The 23,702-nt window shown below is 39.1% G+C and overlaps 1 protein-coding gene across 2 annotated transcripts in view; it reads right to left on the bottom strand.

Annotated features, from left to right (window-relative positions):
* Positions 1-23,031, bottom strand: part of MICAL2 (microtubule associated monooxygenase, calponin and LIM domain containing 2) — a 151,040-nt gene extending 128,009 nt beyond the window's left edge. The window contains exon 1 of one of the 2 annotated variants that reach the window (XM_063289476.1): positions 22,894-23,031. The gene's annotated coding sequence lies outside the window, so the exon portion shown is untranslated. The remainder of the gene's footprint in view (positions 1-22,893) is intronic. The other variant, XM_063289477.1, reaches the window with a different exon arrangement.
* Between the last annotated feature and the right edge of the window lie 671 nt (positions 23,032-23,702).

The following is a 23,702-nucleotide window of genomic DNA, read 5'->3' as shown; positions in this document are numbered from 1 at the left end:
GTTTTGTGTTTTGTGTTTATATTTATATATTTACACAAACACAAACACTTTTTGGCCCCCTCTTACTTTAGAACTAAAAAGCTGGAAAATAGTGGTGTGCAAAACATTCTGAACTTGAATCACACTATTTGTGGATGTGTTTTGAACTCAGAGTAGCTCTGATTAAAGTAACCTACTTCAAATGTAAAACAGTCATTTCACACTCAAAACAACTGTTCTGAACCTAACATCAAGTGTTCTAAATTCAAAATGGTGCCGTTCTGAAATAATCTTCGCACCTGTACAGGAAAGCCTTCTCTACATCCTTTCCAACAGAAGAAAGTCTTCTGTGTATCATTTTCAGTTTCTTCTCCCCATACCTTCAAAAATTACATATTCCTAAGAAGGAACACTGGAAATACAGGCGCAGAATAAATACACACATCTCAGGTTAGTATCTCTATTTGCGAGCATTGATGGAATGGCGATTTCAGGGTTAATTTGAAGAAGGCAGCAGAAGGCAGTGAAAACATCATGTTTATTCTCAGATTGGCCTTCGCTGCATGCCAGGGAAAGGGCTGAGATAGATTAGGTAGGTGCCAGTATGTCTCATCCCCCTTCCTCTTGAAGGCTGCTTGTCTTATCAGCCAGGTTCAGTAAGGAGGGAAGGAGGAAGCTGCACTCACAATAGGAATAGATAGACAGCAATGGGAATAGATAAATAACTGAATCATATTTCCCTTAGCAACAGTAGTGCCCACCTTTGGGGCAATAGTGCCCACCTTTTGGGGTGTGTTTTAACTGTGCTTACCAATGAAATTGTATTAACCTATGATGTCATGATTTTCTGATCGTAACTGTTTAAATCCCAATGCCTTAGAATGGACTTTAGCACTCAATTTGGAACTATAGTCCCAAATACCTTTTCTGCAGAATAAAGCTATTAAAGAGATTTCCACCCTGTGTGTTAATTGGCGCACACACCAGGTTCAATAAACCCAGAGTTTCCTGGGACAACAATATCTGTATAACTGGGATTGTACAATGTAGGCAAGGCCTGCATAATTCATAGAGAGAATAAGGCCACACTGATACCTTGAAAATAATTGCAGGCCACAAAGAAATAGCTAGTGGGCTGATCAGCTGTTTGGCAACTAGCAGCATGGTGGCAGCACTGGAGCTGGCAGTGTCAGCGATACCTGGAGATGGGGGAGACTGTCTTTAAGGGCAGAGATGGCTGTGCAAAACTAGGCAGCTGGGGGGATGTTTGGCAGCAGTGGATTTATCAAGTTCTCAAAAAAAGCCCGTTGGCTGCACAAGCATACATAGCATATTTTACTGTGAAGAGGGACACAGCTGAGTTTGCAATTCACACTAAGCCAGTATATGGTTCATTTGGTACTAAATGTGCATGCACACGTTTTTCAGATTACATTACTTTTGAAAGACAAGTATCTGCCATCACTCAGGAAGACAGCAAATTCTTCCCTTCCACTGAATCTCAAATGGAAAAAAAAAAATGACTCTTTCACCTTTCCTCTTTCTTTCAGTGTCAAAAGCATCCCAACAAGGGTTCAAAAACCTTCTGAAATTATAATCAAGCTCATTTCATCATCCAGCTCCATTGTCTATACACCACATGAGGCTTCTTATACCTGCAGGTACTGTGAACATTCTTGTATAATAGAAACAGAAGTTCAAGGTTACCTTAACTAGCTACAATTACTGTACAAAACTCTTGCTAATTTCAACTCTCATTTTAACAATTCAATTATTTTAGCAGTACAGTGTACTTTATTAATTGAACATCAGAATTTTGCTGAGCAATTGTTGCTGAAGAGAACATTCTACAGTATTATCTATTTTCAGTGCTTAATATATTCCATGTATCTGCTTTGTTACAGAACAAGATGTTGTAAAATGTTTGAGATTGCTGCAAGTCTCAAAGATTGAAGATAATTGCCACATCATGAAAATAAGTCATTTTTCTGCTTTTTTATAGTTGACAGCAGTTTATAACGAGTTCATTGTTTTCTGCTGCAACAAAAGACTCCAAGAATGTATAATAAACCTTTGAATAACGAAGTGGAAGGAGGACTCATCCCATAAACTACAGCTGTTTAACTCCATACTACAATCACTCAACTTGTTTCCTAGTACAGAATTAAAGCGAAGGTGCCACTTGGACTAGCTTCAAGCATCTTACACGTATAAGATGGAAGTCAGTAACAGTCAAAATAAAATTAATTTTATTTAAGGAGCAAGATGGTACATTAAGTCAAATTAAAATAATCCTAGGTAGTGTTGCCTTCTTCTAACAAAACCTTTATGCCCCTAAGCCTTAACAGCTGTAAAGCAATACAGCTTCTTTCAGCAACCTTTCATTCTCAACTTCCTCAATCATGACTTAGCCAAGTTTGATTACTTTGAATTAATTACCAATTATGGCAAAAACAGAAACTGTAGCTGAACAAGATTTTACAGATCATGGCTATAATAAATCAACAATCAATTACTATTAACTATTTCAAAGCCAAGTTAGCAAGCCAAGCACTAATCCAAACTAGCTCTACAGGTTTGTCTGGGTGGGCGGAGGAAGTACAAATATTAATTGCTGATTATTTTCACATTAACAATGTTATTAAACACTTAAGCTGCTTCAACTCCCAAATGATTTCATAAAAAGCAAGTAATAATAACTGAACCTAGTATTAATAAGATCATTACAAATTAAAAAAACCCACCTACAGCCATGCTGATAATAATAATGGCACAGCCCATAATAAATCGCATTTGGGCAAAATAAATAAATAAGCATCACTGTGAATCTGCACAAAGAAGCAGGTACTGTGTTTATGAGCAATTATTTTTCTTTCTAAAAAGTTTCAAAAACAGAAGAAAAAATCTTCATGTTGTGCAGGATATAAAGAATGTCTGATCCTGTTCTATAATCCAGATAATAGATATGAAGATATACTATACATAAGAACATATTAATAAAAATTATCAAAAGGTCAGTCTTCATGTGGTCAGAAAGCTTACCATCCAGATGGAACTCAGGGGAAAGTCACATTTTGAAGTGTATATGTGTGTGCGTGCGTGCGTGTACATTTAAATAATAAAAAGTCCCTCCTTGGGAGGGAGATGGGCAGTGATAAAATTCGATAAATAAATATAAAGAGGAATTGGAGGAAGAATCCCATTAAGGATGAAAACAAAAGCAGCAACCCAGTAAGACTGAATCTGGCCAGTAACTATTGAATGTCAGCTGACTTTGGGGAATAATATCTAAAAAAAGGGTTGAGAAGAATAATTGTGAATTGCTCCTCTGTTCATTTTTGACCATATGAAAACAGCCGCACTACCACATGCTGAATATTAGTAATCCTTGAGTTAAAATGATGGACCTGATGGACTAAACATCCTTAATGAGCATGCCCTCAAGGCTGACATCTAAAGTGGGTCATCTCGAAATTAAAACCTAAACACTGTGGTTAAACTCTTTCTTTGGCATCAGTAATTGTTTTGATAATCCATCAGTGGTGTTCAGTGCAACAACATACATTCAGAGACACAGTCTGAAAACGAGTAGATTGGTGAAGTGAACATAAGTACAGTACGGCAAAATTTGACGGTATCAATCTGATATAACCTTAGTGAGAGCACATGAGAGCAGCACTCTAAGGTAGCATTACTTACTGTGTTTAGTTTTTCTGAATAGAAACTTATTTATTTAATTTATATACTACCAAAGTCATATGACTCATGGCAGTTTTTGTTCACCTGAATAAGGGTAGCAGTTTCATCCTATGCAGGGCAGTGTCTAGTTCTACTATAATTCTTTGAATTTTGTCTAAAAACATTGTAACTCACACACACTCATAGTCATACATTCACTCCTAGAATCTAATCCATGGTTTTGAGTAATTTAATAAGATCTTGACAAACAAGGTCAGTTGGGAAGAGCTTATGTATGGATGCATTAGTAGAGCAACCATAACTTTTAAAATGGAAATACTAATTACAAGCTATTTTTCAAAATAAGTAGGTTGCAAACACAACTTCAACCAATTACACCATCATCTGGTAAATACCATATAGCCTAATCCTGAAAATCTGTGTAATATTTTTTTAAATTCTCCCATTTCATAACAGATGTTAACCTAATCTTGTGTCACTATAAAAGTACTAACTACACCTCCAAAATTCAAACATTATGTAGGGAAAGATGAATAGCTAAAAAAAGAAAAAAAGAAATTTTGTCATAAAATTCTGAAATAATACTAGGCCAATTAGAAATTACATCCTGTTATGCCTCTAGATACTAAAATAAGTGAATGTATGGTGCAAAATGCAAAACACAGGAAATGTCAGATTCATTAAATAATTTATACTATGTCACTAAGTATTGCTTTTGAAGTAATAATTAAGTAGGAAGCTGTAAGTAAATTAACATAATTATATGGGTCAGCAAAAGACAGCTCCCCCTTCTGGAAGTAACGCCAACAACCAAAATAGTATTTGTCACATTTCGTGAGATGGGCAGCATTTAAATATGATAAACAAATAAACAAACAAATTTTGCACAATCTTTTAAGTTAATAACATAACTTAATAGGGGTAAGCAAAAAAGGATCCATAGATGCCAACATACCCCTAGGTACCTCTCTTAATGGTGACCAGGTTTCCTGTCCCAGCTGATTTTTTTAAAAAAGGACTGATTCTTTTAATAAAAGCATTAAATAATAAAAGCATTAAAAAGCATTTGCAGCTCACTTGCTGCAAAACAAAATACCATCCTCCATCAGTCTATATACTTCCAAAATGCCTCTGAGCATCACAGATTGGTTTCTGATATTCCAGAATCTGAGTCTGTCTTTGACACTTGTTCCTTTTTTGCCTACCACTAGTGATAAAATCTCATGTCCAAAAAGTCTGCAGGCTCTGCAAACTCTTAATCAATTAACCATTAATAAAAATTAATCAATTGATGATTAATATGAATAAAAGCAATAATTGATTAATAATTGATATGATATAATTAATATGATGTAATTAATATAGTAATTATAAATAATTAATATAAATATTATAATTTTTTTAATCCATTCAATCATGTTTGATTCTCGGAGACTGCCTGGACTCTGCAGTTTTCTTGGCAAGATTTTCAGAAGTGGTTTGCCACTGCTTTCTTCCTAGGGCTGAGAGAAAGTGACTGGCCCAAAGTCACCCAGCTGGCTTCGTGCCTAAGGGCAGGAATAGAACTCACTGTCTCCCAGTTTCTAGCCTGATGCCTTCACCACTATAACAGACTGGCTCTCTGATTATAATTATAATTAATATAATTAGCATTTATTAATCAATTAATGTTACATGAATATTGCACAGATGTACCACATAAAATGCATTTGAAGATATCCTTGTATCGTAGTGATTACAGAACTCGCTGGCAGGCAAATTTTTTTTGGGTGGGCAACAAAGGAACAAGAGCCCTGTCTTCTGTTAAGTGGGCATTTTATAACTGGCCCACTATGGTGTCCATTTCCTCAAAATTCTAAATGTGCCCCTGTCCCAAAAGGTTACCTACTCATGATGCTGTAAAGCTCCAAAATACTTTCCCCTATTTTTGGAAATCAATTAAATGGATACAATCATGTTTTCTCCATGAACAAAATCACAATTGACTATAATGGAAGAAAATGGAAATTCAAAAAAAATCGTATATGCTGTTGTAGTGATTAAGGGGGCTCTTAATTATGCTGCTGGCTAGCTGGGGGACTTTGAAATATTTTGAAATACAGAGTCTGTCCTGTCCAGTGACAGTGTGGGAAGCAGAATTCTATGGGAGAGGAAGTTAAAAGTTTCTTTATTCTCAGGCTGTTTTGGCTGTGGGCCCCTGCGGGGAACAGAGATTTAAAGAAGCTACTTGGCCCAAGGACTCAGGCCACAAACCTACAAAACCCTGGGAGAATGGGAACCAGTAAAGTTGGCAGGGAACATTTAATTTAGTCATGTGGGAAAAAAAAATAGTCATTCTATTCCGTGTTGCAAACTTGAGTTTAGGTGATGTTATATCTCTTTCAATCCTGTTTCTGTATCACTTTGTTTGCTCAGACTGATTACTGAGTCCTAGGTTTTGATGTAAATCTCAGCCTCATTAGCTGATTACAATTACCCTGGGCTCTGAAATCCCTACTTTGCCGCTTTTATTAAAACAAAAACCCTTCTTTTCTTGATTACTCCAATTACCTAGCACCAAATGTTCCAAAACTGCTCGAGCCTGGCACCCTGGTTGAAAAGGGAAAACTGGAGCCATTCATTTAAAAGTTGATTCCTGGGGAAGGGGCATTTCCTGTTCTGACCCATCCAGATTCCAAGGGGCAGGAACATCTCCCCACTTAAGAACAGGTGGCTGCATCTTTAACACTTCCCTGGGTGGAACTCTTTCATCTCAAATAGATGAATCCAGACCCCCAGAATTCAGGTAAAGGACGATGAGTGTGAAGGTGAGGGTAGAGATCACAGGGAAGGATCTGGCAGTTTGCCGTGAATGCTGGTAACAGGCAACCCATTACCCCCTTTCTCCTCCCTCTGCTCCAATTGTCACAGGTAGTCCTCGACTTACAACCACAATTGGGACTGGAACTTTGGTCTCTAAGCAATGCAGTCTTTAGGTGAGGCATCACATGACCGCATCCAATTTTACAACCTTTTTGCTGCAGTCATTAAGTGAATCACATAGTTACTAAGCAAATCCAGCTTCCTCCATTGACTTTGCTTGTCGGAAACCTGCTGGGAAGGTCACAAATGGCGATCATGTGACTCCAGGACGCTGCAACCACCATAAATATATGCTGGTTACCAAGTGCCTGGATTTTGATCACATGACCGCAGAGACACTACAACAGTTGTAAGTGAGAGGATTGATCATAAGTCACTTCCTTCAGTGCCATTGTAACTTTGAACAGTTGCTAAATGAGTGGTCTTAAGTTGAGGACTGCCTGTATAGCAAAACAGAAAAAAAAAAACTTGAATATGAATGTTAAACTAGTAATCTGTATTCATGGTAGTATTTTTAACATTCAAACTATAGCTGTCTTAGAATTAATGTCTATTTCAGTAACAGGTGCTCTGACAAGATCTGTTGCATTTCAATTTATCTTGCATTGTATTTTGAAATAAAATTAGGTTTCAAGTAAAGTTATGCTGGATTTGGAAACTGGAAGCAGGTAAAGTACTACAGAGTTTTTGCTTTATGAAATCTGTGACCCTAACTGTGTTAAGAACTTGATTAGGACTTGAATGCCCTAATCACCCATTCTCTCATTATGGATGAACTCTAGTCATACTCACTGTACCTTGATTTAGCACAACATGAAACCTAGATTAACTACATGGAAAATAGCTTTGCCAAACAGCAGAAAAAGGCTCCTATATATTACTTCAGATTAAGCTATACCTTGAATTTAGCTTTGATAAAATTAATTTCAAATATATATTTCTACAACTCTTGAAAGAGCCTGTGGTTCAAGTTAAGAAGCCAGTTTCATATCAGTATAAAGTCAGATACCTTAAGGATATTCAGCAGCACTTAAAATTCATCAGATGATGCCCGGTGCCATAAATGAGCATTTATTTTATCACACTAGAGTACTGTATTTACAGATACACTAAACTTTATGTTCCCCTACACCCATCTAATGCTCCTACCCCTCCCTCTAGATTTTTTTTCCTTTTCTTTTAGACTTCTGTGTTTTAGTTTTTTATATTAGAGTTTAATGTATGTTCTATGCTTTTAACTGACTGTACTCCACTCTCCTTATGATGGTCTTTGACTGTAATAAAGATTTGTTTGTGTTTGTTTGTCTTAAGGATACTTAATTAACACTGGAAACATTTAATAAAGACTGAATAGGCAGCTTGAAATTAGGTACTGTCCTTTTACCAAGTGAAATACAATAGCAATACTAGCTTTAAAAATCCTGGTAGGGTGGGGGATATAGATGGTGTAGCAATATTTTATCTCATAGCTTTCCAAAAGAGTTCGCCATGACTATGCAAGTGTTCCAATCTTTTGAGAACACACCCTGAGTTCCTTAAAAAGACTGCAATTGCTACCTTTTCATTGTCTTTGATCATTTGGTCTGAGTATAGGATGGTCCAGAATACCTTGATCTGAGTTAAGTTTGTTTTACATCATTTCCCCTTAACAGAAATACATATGAGACTTCCAAAGGAAGTCCAAAGTCTCACAAACCAGCAGTCCAAGGCCATACTTGATCCATAAAAGCAATTAGTCATATTCAGAAATTAGTAAATAGGGTACATTTCACTAATGAGAAAACAAAACTGGAGAAAAACATTTTTGTACTCTGAACTTTAAATCCTGCTACTAAACTAGAAACAATTCATCATTTGTCTCTGTGGCAAGATTTGACATCTCCAGGATGGATACAGTTGGCATACTACTATACTGGATATCCAGTTTCAAAGTTGACTCCAGTATAGAGTGCTACCCCATCCAACACAGCCTGACTCTGTGTTCCCCAATATGCCTTTTGATTATCAGAATCATCTCTATTTTATCTCACTTACGTGGAGATCAGAGTCATTTGAAAATCAGAAGCTGTCCTTTCCTGTTAACTTCACTGTAGTACATTCAGACAACATTAGACCTTGAAATGTATGGACTTGGGGTGGGGTGGGGTATAGAGTGCATTACTTTTCTTGCTTCAAAACCTCGTATGCTAGCTATACTGCCTTGAAGAATCTGTAAAGACAGGAAAATACTCTTTTAATTATATCTGTGACTTCAGTATCCATCCATAAAAATGTTACAAACCACAAAGTAAAGTGTTTACTTGCTTAAGGTAAAGCTGACATGACATGTCAAGCAAATTAACTATCTTTTCCTTGCTTGGAATGTCAACAATTAATTCCTCAGCACTCACTGGCAATATGAAAGCCACAGTAGACACTTCACAAAATAGCTAAAATTCTCTAATACAGAAATCTCCCAAATCTACCCATTTCTCCAAAGAGACAACAGAGATAAAAAGAGAAATGGCAGGACATCCTCCCCTTTTCAGAATGTCTGTCTTTGAAGACCTACCATGCTTTCCAGAATCTGCTAGGAAAGATTCTCTGGTAAATACTGATATATAACAGGTTCTGCTCACTGGGTCTGTAGCAGAGTACTTACAATTCCTGGCAGTCTGTAGGAACAACAGCTGCCCACTTTTCAACTGATAAAAAAAAAGAAAGAAAAATACTTTACTAACATAAATGTCTGTTGTTTTCCTAGTAGGATAACCTAGTCACAGCCATCACCTATCTTACCCTTAATTAGGCATCTTAAAGCCTGGCCCTTTGGAGATAGGTATTACAGAAAAACACCTTGCCGACAAAGGTCTGTATAATCAAAGCTATGGTTTTCCCAGTAGTGATGTATGGCTGTGAGAGTTGGACCATAAGGAAGGCTGAGCACCAAATAATTGATGACTCTTGAGAGTCCCTTGGACTGCAAGGAGGCCAAATCAGTCAATCCTACAGGAAATCAACCCTGACTGCTTATTGGAAGGACAGATACTGAAGCTGAAGCTCAAATACTTTGGCCACCTCATGCGAAGAGAGGACTCACTGGAAAAGACTCTGATGCTGGGAAAGACTGAAGGCAAAAGGAGAAAGGGACGGCAGAGGATGAGATGGTTAGACAGCAGCACCGATGCAATGAACATGAATCTGAGTAAACTCCGGGGGACAGTGGAGGACAGGAAGGCCTGGTGTGCTATGGTCACGAAGGGACGGACACAACTTAACGACTGAACAACAACAAATTACAGAAAAACACATTTTAAAAAAACTCACCATTCTCCTTTTACAGCTTACTCATCCTTTGCATTAAAAACTCAACACTACAGTAATTGAATTCATCTTATTACAGATTACTTTTTGAACATCCATTTATGGTACCATTAATGTAATTATTCTCTTCGACTGGTATTTAAAATGCTGATTCAATTCACACCTATTGAAATGAAGTTTAAGCCACAGTACTGGGTGGAGGCTGGGCAGAAAACAAGCAAACAGTACATACGGGTTTAATAGCAAGCTGCAGGGTAATGAAATATCAAAATATTTGCTTGGAATGCTCATTCACAATCAACAAATATCTGGCTGAAATCCAATACTGCCAGCTTTGATTGCAATTTGATACTCACTTATATAGAGAAAGCTCAATGGAATTCAGTGGAACTTGCTTCTGAACAGCTTGTTTTGTAAATTAAACCCACATAATAACCATTATAAGAGACTGCTTGTTTCAAGATACACTTGGATATATTTAAGAAAATGTTCATTATATGATTTATCAAAATCCAGGGGGCCACCCTATTTTTCTGTTTCAGATATAAAAGATACTGTCAAAATTAAACAGAAGAGAGCAGGTGGTCAGAATGCGTTCCTGAAATGTTTTTCTTTGGAAAAAAGTATGTTGTTTTTTTAAGTACACACAGAGAAGCTTCAAAGTCTCCTCACAGTATCTTTAGAATTTAAAGCAGAAAAACATAATATACTAGATCAGACAAAGTCCATTTAGTCCAGTGTGCATTTCCTTCAACAGTTGATCTAAATTTTACTGGAAATTTTGCTCACATTGTGTGCTTTAACTGATATTCTGACTATTATCAGACATTGAATGTTACGGCTTTAGGAACTAGATGTAGTGTAACAATGAAAGTTCTGTTTGAAACTGTTCCCCATCTCATCTGTACTTTGCTCCTCCATAACTCTTTCAGACACAACTAAGGGTAAGCTCAATATTATTCCTCCATAGCACACCAGCAGCTGGTTAACACCCACGATCATCTCACAAGAGCCATTTGCCTTTGGAAAGTCAGGAGGAAATTGTAGGATAAAACCAACTGAGAAACCTTAGTCATCCAGTTAAAATCATCAAATCAACTATTTTCTAGCCACCACCTATGTTTTTTCTAACTCAACTCTTTCTTTGCATGCAGACTAATAATGCTGCTGGGAAACATTAACACACTGACCCCTTAATATATGAATTCATAGACATTAATCTGGGTTATCAAAGTTTTTCTGGAAATAAACGAAAAAGATCAGCTACTTTCTTAGATAATTTCAAGAAGATTGGTTTGCATTTCTGTACCAAAATGGCCAAAGTAAACATGATGGGAGAAGTCCAATGACCATAAGTCCATATTATTATTCCCTGGGCATAACCAAAGCAGCCCTAGGGGAGGCATAAATCCCTCAAATGACGCTCAACAATAACTTTTAGGATCTAGTGAGAGGTGGGCACAGAACCAGATAAATTCTGCATACACAGAATTTATTTTATCAATTTCTAGAACTCACCTATTAAATTATGTGTGAATGGTAGTTTTTAAGGTACAATGACCACATGTATTTTTATGGCTAAGCCATAATGTAGTTGGCTTGCTCTGGTTTAGCATAATGGATGACTCCACTATGTGTTTAGTACAGTATTTAGTATTTATATGTGACTGTCTTGGCTTGTTCAACACACCAAAGTTAAAAAAGCATGACCTAGCAGAGTGTGTGACTCCAACCTATACAGAATGTTCTTTAAGCTCCAAAATTATATTTTAGTAGTTCCACCTGCAAGTATAAAATATATATTCCCCAATAAGGAAATAAATATGAAGAAATAAGTCCTAATGTGCATGTAGTGAATGTGCAGGAATGCCCTCACTCACATGCCTACTGACAGCCAGATGGCACCTGAGTTAGATCTACATCTTCCAGAGGAAGAGATGCTTTCTTTCCATAGAGCAAAAGTGAGCTTTTTCCTCAACCCCTCTGTCTCCAAGCAGCAGAGCTTTTGTTCTTTTGGGAAGTGCAGACAGTTCTCCAAGGAAAGGGAGAAAATCAAGCAGCTGAGTGGTAACAGGGGTCCTGAGCCTCCAGTAAAAGGAACAACTTCAAAAATGGGGGGGAGGGGGATACTCCAAACAAACAAACAAGAGACACGCTTCAGAGGCTTATATTTTCCTTTATATTTTTCTGTGGGAGATCCTTTTTAAATCCCTACTGTATCAGTGAATTGAACTCTACATTTTCATCTCCTTTACTATTGTTTTGTTTATAACTGCTTAAATCCAAAAAGGAATTTTTATCTGTTTCCCTTTTTTATAAAAATGAAGCTTGGTTTTATTTTTTTCTTGTGAGATTGGTTTCTCTCGCAGACGGGGGAGGGAGAAGAAGGGGTTGATTCTTTACCCATACCTCCAGGATACAGGGCCAGCAGATGTTACTATATAATTTATTTGATTTTCATTTCTCTTTTTTCAATTTGCTAGAAAAACAATACAGGTTGTGGAGCCCTGTCTCTTTTAAATGCCAGATTAGGGTGAGGATGCCAGCGAACCACTCTCTAGAAGAAAGGTAGTAAGAGTATGGACTACCAAGTTGTATAGCAAGGTAAGGAGCAAAACTAGAGGGTGTAGACCAGAGACGTTCTGGAAGGGGTTAAGATTTCCAATGTTTTCATGCCACAGATTCAGCCCTGCCGCCACTATCGTGCATTTGAAGGATGCTATTTCAGTAAAAACCTGGTGTTTTGTTTTGCTCAAACACTGTGTCAAGGAGATGGATACATTTATGCTTCTCTATAAATAGGCCTTCAGCAAAGGATCGTTACCTTGTCGTGGTGCTGGAGCTTGAGCACCTCAATGATGCCATGAGCTAAACCGTGAAGGGCCACCCAAGACGGGAAGGTCATGACAAAGAGGTCAGACTAAATGCGATCCCTGGGGAAGGTAATGGCAACCCACCCCAGTATTCTTGCCATGAAAACTAAATGGATCAGTACAACCAGAGATATGTCGGTATACCATCGGAAGATGAGACCCCCAGGTCGGAAGATGGTCAAAATGCTACTGGGGAGGAACAGAGGAGGAGTTCAACTAGCCCCAGACGTGATGACGCAGCTAGCTCAAAGCCGAAAGGACGGCTAGTGGCCGACGGTGCTGGTGGTGAACGGCGAATCCGATGTTCTAAGGATCAACACACCATTGGAACCTGGAATGTAAGATCTATGAGCCAGGGCAAATTGGATGTGGTTATTGCTGAGATGTCAAGATTAAAGATAGACATTTTGGGCGTCAGTGAACTGAAATGGACTGGAATGGGCCACTTCACATCAAATGACCACCAGATCTACTACTGTGGACAAGAGGACCACAGAAGAAATGGAGTGGCCTTCATAATTAATAGTAAAGTGGCTAAAGCAGTGCTTGGATACAATCCAAAAAACGACAGAATGATCTCAATTCAAATTCAGGGCAAGCCATCTAACATCACAGTGATCCAAATATACGCCCCAACCACAAATGCTGAAGAAGCTGAAGTAGAGCAGTTCTATGAGGATCTGCAGCACCTACTGGACAACACACCTAAAAGAGAAGTTATTTTCATCACGGGAGACTGGAATGCTAAGGTGGGCAGTCAAATGACACCTGGAATTACAGGTAAGCATGGCCTGGGAGAACAAAACGAAGCAGGACACAGTCTGATAGAATTTTGCCAAGACAACTCAATGTCCATAACAAACACCCTCTTCCAACAACCTAAGAGACGGCTTTATACATGGACTTCACCAGATGGACAACACCGAAATCAGATTGACTACATCCTTTGCAGCCAAAGGTGGCGGACATCTGTACAGTCGGTAAAAACAAGACCTGGAGCTGACTGTAGTTCAGATCACAAACTTCTTCTTGCACAATTTAGGATCAGACTAAAGAGATTAGGGAAGACCCACAGATCAGCTAGATATGAGCTCACTAATATTCCTAAGGAATATGCAGTGGAGGTGAAGAATAGATTTAAGGGACTGGACTTAGTAGATAGGGTCACGGAAGAACTCTGGACAGAAGTTCGCAGCATTGTTCAGGAGGCGGCAACAAAATACATCCCAAAGAAAGAGAAAACCAAGAAGGCAAAATGGCTGTCTGCTGAGACACTAGAAGTAGCCCAAGAAAGAAGGAAAGCAAAAGGCAACAGTGATAGGGGGAGATATGCCCAATTAAATGCAAAATTCCAGAGGTTAGCCAGAAGAGATAAGGAATTATTTTTAAACAAGCAATGCGCGGAAGTGGAAGAAGACAATAGAATAGGAAGGACAAGAGACCTCTTCCAGAAAATTAGAAACATCGGAGGTAAATTCCAGGCCAAAATGGGTATGATCAAAAACAAAGATGGCAAGGACCTAACAGAAGAAGAAGAGATCAAGAAAAGGTGGCAAGAATATACGGAAGACCTGTATAGGAAGGATAACAATATCGGGGATAGCAGTGAGCTAGAGCCAGACATCCTGAAGAGTGAGGTTGAATGGGCCTTAAGAAGCATTGCTAATAACAAGGCAGCAGGAGACGACGGCATTCCAGCTGAACTGTTCAAAATCTTGCAAGATGATGCTGTCAAGGTAATGCATGCTATATGCCAGCAAATTTGGAAAACACAAGAATGGCCATCAGATTGGAAAAAATCAACTTATATCCCCATACCAAAAAAGGGAAACACTAAAGAATGTTCAAACTATCGAACAGTGGCACTCATTTCACATGCCAGTAAGGTAATGCTCAAGATCCTTCAAGGTAGACTTCAGCAGTTCATGGAGCAAGAATTGCCAGATGTACAAGCTGGGTTTAGAAAAGGCAGAGGAACTAGGAACCAAATTGCCAATATACGATGGATAATGGAAAAGGCCAGGGAGTTTCAGAAAAACATCTATTTCTGTTTTATTGACTATTCTAAAGCCTTTGACTGTGTGGACCATAACAAATTGTGGCAAGTTCTTAGTGGTATGGGGATACCAAGTCATCTTGTATGCCTCCTGAAGAATCTGTATAACGACCAAGTAGCAACAGTAAGAACAGGCCATGGAACAACAGACTGGTTTAAGATTGGGAAAGGAGTACAGCAGGGCTGTATACTCTCACCCTACCTATTCAACTTGTATGCAGAACACATCATGCGACAAGCTGGGCTTGAGGAATCCAAGGCTGGAGTTAAAATCTCTGGAAGAAACATTAACAATCTCAGATATGCAGATGATACCACTTTGATGGCTGAAAGTGAAGAGGAACTGAGGAGCCTTATGATGGTGAAAGAAGAAAGTGCAAAAGCTGGCTTGCAGCTAAACCTCAAAAAAACCAAGATTATGGCAACCAGCTTGATCGATAACTGGCAAATAGAGGGAGAAAATGTAGAAGCAGTGAAAGACTTTGTATTCCTAGGTGCAAAGATTACTGCAGATGCTGACTGCAGTCAGGAAATCAGAAGACGCTTAATCCTTGGGAGAAGAGCAATGACAAATCTCGATAAAATAGTTAAGAGCAGAGACATCACACTGACAACAAAGGTCCGCATAGTTAAAGCAATGGTGTTCCCCGTAGTAACGTATGGCTCCGAGAGCTGGACCATAAGGAAGGCTGAGAGAAGGAAGATCGATGCTTTTGAACTGTGGTGTTGGAGGAAAATTCTGAGAGTGCCTTGGACTGCAAGAATATCAAACCAGTCCATCCTCCAGGAAATTAAGCCAGACTGCTCACTTGAGGGAATGATATTAAAGGCAAAACTGAAATACTTTGGCCACATAATGAGAAGACAGGACACCCTGGAGAAGATGCTGATGCTAGGAAGAGTGGAAGGCAAAAGGAAGAGGGGCCGACCAAGGGCAAGATGGATGGATGATATTCTAGAGGTAACGGACTCGTCCCTGGGGGAGCTGGGGATGTTGACAGCCAACAGGAAGCTCTGGCGTGGGCTGGTCCATGAAGTCACGAAGAGTCGGAAGCGACTAAACGAATAAACAACAACAACATAAATAGGCAAAAACAGAGTCAGTTACTGCATAATTATCTCACTTCAGGGATATCAAACCTTTTTGCTTATCTACAAAAAAAAAAAGACAAAAAGACCCATAGCAAATTTTTAAGTTACAGGAAGACAAATCCTGATTGAATGTTAGAAAAGACTTCCTAACAATAAGAGCAGCTTTACAGTAGAACCAATTACCCAGAGATGTGGTGAGCTCCCCTTCATTGGATGTGTTCAAACAAAGCAGCCATTTGTCTAGGATGCTTCACTTTTGATTTCTGTACTAACAGAGGCATGGACATGACACCTTCTAATCCTATGTCAAGATCAAATAAATGTGAAGGCTTTATTTTAATAGGCTGTTGCATAAAGCATGGAAATGGTGATATCACTATTGCTTTTTACTTCTTTGCTTTTGTCAAAACCTAGAAGAAAAAGGCAGAGCAGAAAAATAAATGATGAATAAAGAAGAATCCTGGATTCAAGCATAATGTTCAACAACATGTCAAAGACTCTACCACCTTACCCCCATCCCATACAGCTGATATACCATGGTCATGAAATCCCTCTGTTGTGAACATGGAATAGCTGCATTTTCCAGCTGGTATTAACCATAATTTGTGATTAACAATGATTTTAAATTTTGATTAGCATTACAGTGACTGGATAAATGGAATCTGCCACTCAAACAATGATTAAAGTACCCCCTCTCAGCCAGATACCTAACGGAGGGTGTGTAGCATGGAGAAGGGTGATGTTCTAATTCTCCATCTGTCAACCAAGAAGGACTAGTGAGATTTGGGTAGAAGAACGTGTAAAAGAGAAGCTCTGGGCCTATCCAAGTATACCTTCTAGTAATTGGAATGAGTGGTTTGAATAACAGTTATTTCAGCTGAAGAAATCTAAAAACATTCCTAAGAAATAAAACCTATATCAAAGAAGAAACACAGTTTTATTAACAACAGGCTTCTGACTTAATACTGAGAAAAGTTAACTTCAGAGGACCTTTACAACCTGAGTGATAAGCTTTATTTTTATTCTTGTTTCTAAATTTTATTAGTTATTCATTCAATTTATATCCCATTTCATTTGGGAACTCAAGATAATGTACCTAGCATTCCCTCCTCCTATTTTTCCCACAACAGCAGCCTTGTGATATAGTATGGCTGAGAGAAAGTGAGTGGTCCATGGGCTATGGCTGAGGCTGTGACTAGAACCTGGATCTCTTCCCAGGTATCAGTTTATTGTCTTACTCACTACACCACACTAGTTTTCAATATACCTAGTACCTATTTTGAGAAGACAGGACACCCTGGAGAAGATGCTGATGCTAGGGAGAGTGGAAGGCAAAAGGAAGAGGGGTCGACCAAGGGCAAGATGGATGGATGATATTCTAGAGGTGACGGACTCGTCCCTGGGGAGCTGGGGGTGTTGACAACCGACAGGAAGCTCTGGCGTGGGCTGGTCCATGAAGTCACGAAGAGTCGGAAGCGACTAAACGAATAAACAACAAGTACCTATTTTCTCTTCAGATTCACCAAGTCGCACTACTAGATGTTAACAGAAACGTTCTAAATTGGGAAAATATTTGCTGATGGCAGCAAGACCAGAAGGGATCTTATATAACTCCCTAGAGGAATATATTCCCAGTATTTCCCAGGGAATACCCACCTAAACAACCTACTGGTTCCCAACAAGCACCAACCAGAATTATTTACACAACAGATTTAATCTTAGGGGGATCCTCATGTTTAAGCAGTAGCATGGGACAGGATTAAAAAGGCAGCAAGTGCATACACAACCACTTCTAACAAATGTGTTCACTGACAAGCTGTGTCTAAAACAAACCAGGATCACAAGGAGAAACCATGGTTTCAAATTATGGCTTTGTTTCTTCTATGGGACTGGATCACATATTATGCTAAGGCAAAAAAAAAAAAGCACAATATGGGAACTAGTCTTTGTTTCACTCACTTGAAATATTTTGATTTACTATATATTCACTTCCTCAATGCTTTCTGTCTCCCATGTCCAGACTACACATGTAATTGCCAAGAAAACCACACAGCATATAACTGTTTCTCTGTGTATACCTTTATATCTGCATGCTATAGCATTGTTAGGATTTTGTTCACTCTTTAGATACTGATATCCATTTAATGCAGAGGAAGGCAACCATTTTGGGGCCAAGGGCTACACACTTGTGCAGTAGGCTGTAATTGCAAAGTAGGCCTGGCACAGGAAAAATAAAGTAGGGGCAAGGTAAAAGAGGTATATTATACCATTTTTATTAATGTAGTTGAATATTTTGCAAGTCAAAGATGTCAACTTGTCAAGTCTAGCTAAAATATTCATTCTGTAAAGTTAATGCTTTGAACAAGAAAGATTTGTGGGATAGGGCTATGTGATGGATACCTATAGCTATGCTTCTATATTTTTGAATACATTTTATTTATGTTTGTTCACACAAGGAATTTCTTTTTACTACATTTACCAAGCAGTTCAGCTGAAAGAGCAAAAGAATGCTTGTATCACCTTTTCTAAGTAACAATACTTTGCATTGATAATTAGGGCTTAGTATCCTTGGAAAGCCAGCCCTGCAAGTCTTATTTTCATATCTAATAAACAGGAACCACATTAAACAGGTTCAGAAACTTGCTGTACATAATTTGTAGGGAAGGAGGGGGAAAGAGACACCTCTTCCCTCCGAAGTTCAATTTCACTAATTCATATTATGTTAATTTTACATTATGTAAAACCCTAAATGACACTGTCAACAACTACTCATAATTGGAACAAGAATATTTTTGCTCCCAAGGCTCTCATTCAGCACAGACTTGGAGCGGCCATCTATAGTGATGAGAATGTTGTTCAGATTCCATGCTCAAATTGCTCCTTGGCTGTGATTATTGGTCTATGTGCCAATTTTAAATCAAGCTTACTTACTTGCTGCACTTGCATGTAAAATGCTTACTGGGTGGCTCTTGAGCCCTTCCACTGTTATGGTACGGCTGTTAAAAAATTTAAAGAACTGAAACCAATGTTATATAAGTACTGCTGCTGACTTCAAGAATATAATACCAGGTTACAATCCTAATATTGAACTATTAATCTAACTTCCCTAACAAATATAGTTAGGATTTAGTTATCAAGGACTGGGTCATGCACTGCACTCCTGGGCAACTCTGGTTCATTACTAATTGCGTACATGGCAACACATCATGGCTTCCCGTTAACGTATCATCCATCACCATCTGTAGCAGCCTTCCTCAACCATTTTACCCTGGAGGAGCCCTTGAAATAATTTTCAGGTCTCAGAGAACCTTGCATAAAAATTGCAAAATAATATGAATATTTCACAAGACAATTCCCTTCTAAACTACACAATCCACATTTTACATTGTTTACAACAACAGCAAAGTGGCAAGCCAGCACTGAGTCATGGCATGTAAAAACTTCCATCACTGAGAGTGTTAGCATTGTGTGGCACATATAGTTTAAATAAATACATACATACATAAATAACAATCTCTTACAGAACCCTTAGTGATCTCTTGGGAAACCCCAGTTGAGAAAGGCTAGTCTATAAAAAAAAAGTTCCAAAATCTAAATACAGGTACCAATCAAATATGAGGGGAATGTACCATCTAAGCACCAATCTTACACCAAGGATTCTCCCAGTGACAAAACGTTTGAGGTGAGTCCAAAGATGATCAACACAAGAAGAGAAGTCACAGCGAGGGGTCTCATTTGTGAAAAGAACTGAGTGTTTAAATGCCTGGGTGTAGTTTAGATCCACAGACAATACATGTAACTAGACAAATAATGAACAGCAATCCACAATTCAAAGCCAGGATAATACCAGACACTATTTTTAATTAGGCCCAACACAAGCTGAATATATTGAACATCTGATAAACCAAAAAGCACAGTCACACTGAAAATTACAGATTGGTATGACAGTATTATATAGTTACTCCTCACAAAATATTGACATGCCTGATGTTGAGTAAGCACTGCAGTTGCACTGCTTGTTGTGTAAACTTTTCTTCATTAAGGGCAACAGCAAACATGGAAGGTAAACAGTAAGAGTTTACATATTAAAAGAAGGACTTCAAACTTGTAAAAAAAAACCCAATATCATTTAAATGAAAGTAACAAACCCTCATTTTTTGACAGATTCCATTGTATTATTTTTTCCATGGTGGTTTTGAGTCTTAAAAAAGAAGCACCTAATCAAGCAACTACTTTAACCTTATTTGGTAGTTTTTTAAAGGGTGAGCAGTTCTTATAGAAATAACTGGTATCCACTGTACATTTTGTTAAGAATCAAGTCTTTCTTCAGGTATATGGAATAAACAGTGTTGGTTTTCTTGGCATTTCAAAAAAATGTAACATTGGAATATTATATTTTCATCCCACCTTCAAATACAAACATATATAAAGAGAGGAAACATACATAATACTCCAGCCTCCTATAGAGATAATATAGAATGAAGACCAACAGTTTTGAACATGCTGACCCTCTAAGGGCCACAATAGCTATTTGAAGGAATATATGATAGAAAAAGTGCAAAGTTTTGCACAAAAAAGCAGGGCTGCTTGAGGACTTTTATTTTTTTTGGAAAGTGTAGATGAAGTGCCCTTACCATTCTTCTTGGATGTATTTAAAAATTGGAAGTTATCTGCCAGATTTTGCCCTTTTCCAAATTTCCCCTCATAGTTGTCAACTGTTTAAAAAATACCTATTTAACATGCATATATCTTCTGAGTCAAAAGGCACCATTTAAATAAGGTTTTTCAATCCCTTTTGGAATTTATCTTTGATGAATAAATAGCAAAGATGCAAACTAGAAACAGGGATATCACACCATGCTTACAAAAAAGAAGAGCAATGAGGCAGAACTTATTAGACTATTATCTATTAATTAGATTATTAAACTCATGGTCACCCACAAATATATTCTAGCACTTAACTGCATATCACACAGTTATGTGGAGGAGGATCCAAAGTGAATTCATAGCAGAAATTTGAAGTCTAATGTCCCTTCCCCACTTAACTGCACAGGCATACATCTCCTTAAATAGGCACACTGTTTCATAGTGATTCACAGCATACCCGTGGAAAAGGACCATACCGATAGTAATATTTACCAAGGCTGTGTCAGTATAACGCATTGAGTCTCAAGAGAGTTAATCATATTTTAGCCTGGCATACTGGACAAACTCAGCACACGTAATTAATTTACGGTTCAGTGTGCTCTGCAATCCAGGAAATTTGAGTTCCATTTGAATACAGTCAAAGATACTGAAAAGCACCATATGAAAGTTCTGTTTCTTAAAGCTGAAGAGGTCTTCTGTAGTGTGGAAAGCATAGAGAAGACATCTGCCTGAAGTAGAGAAGAGTGTTCTCAACATGTTTTGTTTTGCTTGTTTATCATTATATGGATGTTTCTTTTATGGTTTTGTATACTGTTTAGGATGTCTTCCTTCACCCATAACTGGAACAATATGTTCATAACCCTGAACAACTGCCAGTAAACAACCTCTGACTTCCCCTCCACGCCCAGCCAGTTTCTATCTTCATTATCTACCACATCTCATTTTCCCTGCAGGTTCTACTACTAACGTCTGGTCTTTCCAATCAGCAACAGTACAACTCCTTAAGAGTAATGCACTGTAGAAAAGCCTAAGAGTAGTGTAATTTTAAGACAAAAAGCTGTGCCTCATTCTCTAACTCTACAATATACCCTTAATCATATTAGGATTTGTAAGTAAAGGATTAATCTAAGATATAATGCACAAATATATATCATCTTTTCTCAACTGTGCAACCTCTTGATGAGCTGCAATTAAAGCTCCCAGAATTCCAACTCAACAAGGATGGACAAGAATTATGTGCTGCAAATCACAAAACAGTGGATGGATGCTAGGCTGAGGAAAACAGTACTCCCTCCAACTGCTTTAGCTGATGCTTGACTCCACAGTGTAGATCATTTGCCCAAACTCAGTACTCAATATGTCATGAATTGGAGGTCCAAATATTCTGGGAGCAAGAATTGGGGCTACTTAGTATAGAGCTTGTTTTTCTCCATATCTGTATGAACACATTCTACACACATACCCATGTATCTAAGAAAGAAGACTCTACTCAACTTTACCTTGCCAGAAGAAAATCTATTCAACTGCAACGCAATCTGCAATTACCCAGAGGTGAATTCAATACAATTCAAAACAAGACCCAGGTGAATTCAATACAATTTACTTCTGAGTAGATCAAATTCAGGACTGCACAAGCCGGCTTCGCTTATCCTCCCAACAGAGAAACATTACAGTCCTGGGGCTCTCTTTAAATTCCACTTATCTTCAATAGAAAGCAGCTGAAGGAAACAAACGGAACAGCTGCAAGAACCTACCAGGTTTTTTTTAGCACATACCGTAACCTCTCTCTAGGCTTTTTAAATTATATCATTATTTTTAAAAACAACGTATGAGACGCCCTGAAGTTGCACCAGGAAATCTACCTGCACGTAAAAAGAACCCGATGCCGCCCATTCAGGGAGTTCCGAAGGGCCGGGGCGAGAAACATTTCATCACTGAAGCCGAAACCGCAGATCTGCTTTCATTTCCGCCTCTGTCAGGATGGGACTTTGGGGCAGCTCTTTCACATCCTGTTTTCTTATTTTAAGCCCAACAGAACAAAACACCCCCGCGAGCAGGTGAAACGCGCCTGGCGACACAATTCCGAGGGCGAAAGAGCGAGACAAACCCTTCGTGGCGGGCGGCCCCAGCCAACCAACCAGCCAACCAAGGCTCGCCGGCGCCTCCAACCAAGCGCCACCTGTGTAGCCGCGTTCCGGGACTACGGAGAGAGCGAACTGGGAAAGCCTTCGCCGGCTCAGGCAACACAGCCTGAGAAGCCCGCCCTGGAAGGGCGCCCGCCCGCCCAGCTGCCGGTCTTTCCAGAAGCGCCTCAGGATGCCATGCTCAACAGAATGGGGCAAAAAAATCCGAAGCCCAATCACCCGAAAGCCTAAGCCTTACCGCCAGCCTGGTTCAGCACGTTGGTACAGACAGTTGCAAAAGAAGAGGGCAAGCCCAGGGGCGGTGGAAAAGCGCTCCGGCCGCGGCTCCTTCTCTTCTTCCCGGGAGCCAGGCGCATGCCGCCAGCTCCCCCCTCTCGTTGCGCGCGGCAAAGTGCGCGGCTCTGACTGCGGGGACCGATAGACTGACCGCCCGCTCGAGCCGAGGGCGGCGGGGCTGGGCGGGGCTTCCAGCCAAGCTCTTTCACCCAATGGGAAGACGCCGAAAGGGAGTTCTGTCACTCCGAGCTTGCACGCGGGAGCGCTGCGGCGGCTTCCTGCTTTGGTACTTAGGAAGAAGCCTGCGTATTCATAGAAAAAGTCAGGGTTGCACCGGGGAGTTCAACACCTGTTAAAAGCTACCAGTTCCATGACTCAAGATGCCACCAGGGGCTTTCTAAGACTCGAAGAGGGTCGCGGGCAGAAGATTGATTTGACCTCCCCGTTTATTTCCAACGCCATCCTGTTTTTCTCTTGTCTATTGCCCACTAAAGTCAACCCTCCAATAAATAGGTTGACTGGAATAATGGATAATATTTCATTTTATTTTTAACATACTCGTTTTACTGTTTTTAATGAAAAGTATTGATCCATCTAAGTGTTGCAAATAATTCTTCCACATTGGAGACAGGTCTGTTTCTCCACTGACGATCCTAAACCTGGTCCTGAATGCAGCCCTGTTCACACCTCAGCACATACTATTCCATGACAAAATTCTGCACTTGTACGAAGCAAAAGTAAGATACCAGGGATGTATGTTTTCACTGCCAA

Source organism: Candoia aspera, chromosome 1 (assembly GCF_035149785.1).
Source record: "Candoia aspera isolate rCanAsp1 chromosome 1, rCanAsp1.hap2, whole genome shotgun sequence".
In the NCBI taxonomy this organism is placed as follows: Eukaryota; Metazoa; Chordata; class Lepidosauria; order Squamata; family Boidae; genus Candoia; species Candoia aspera.
This window is presented reverse-complemented; position numbering and strand designations above follow the sequence as displayed.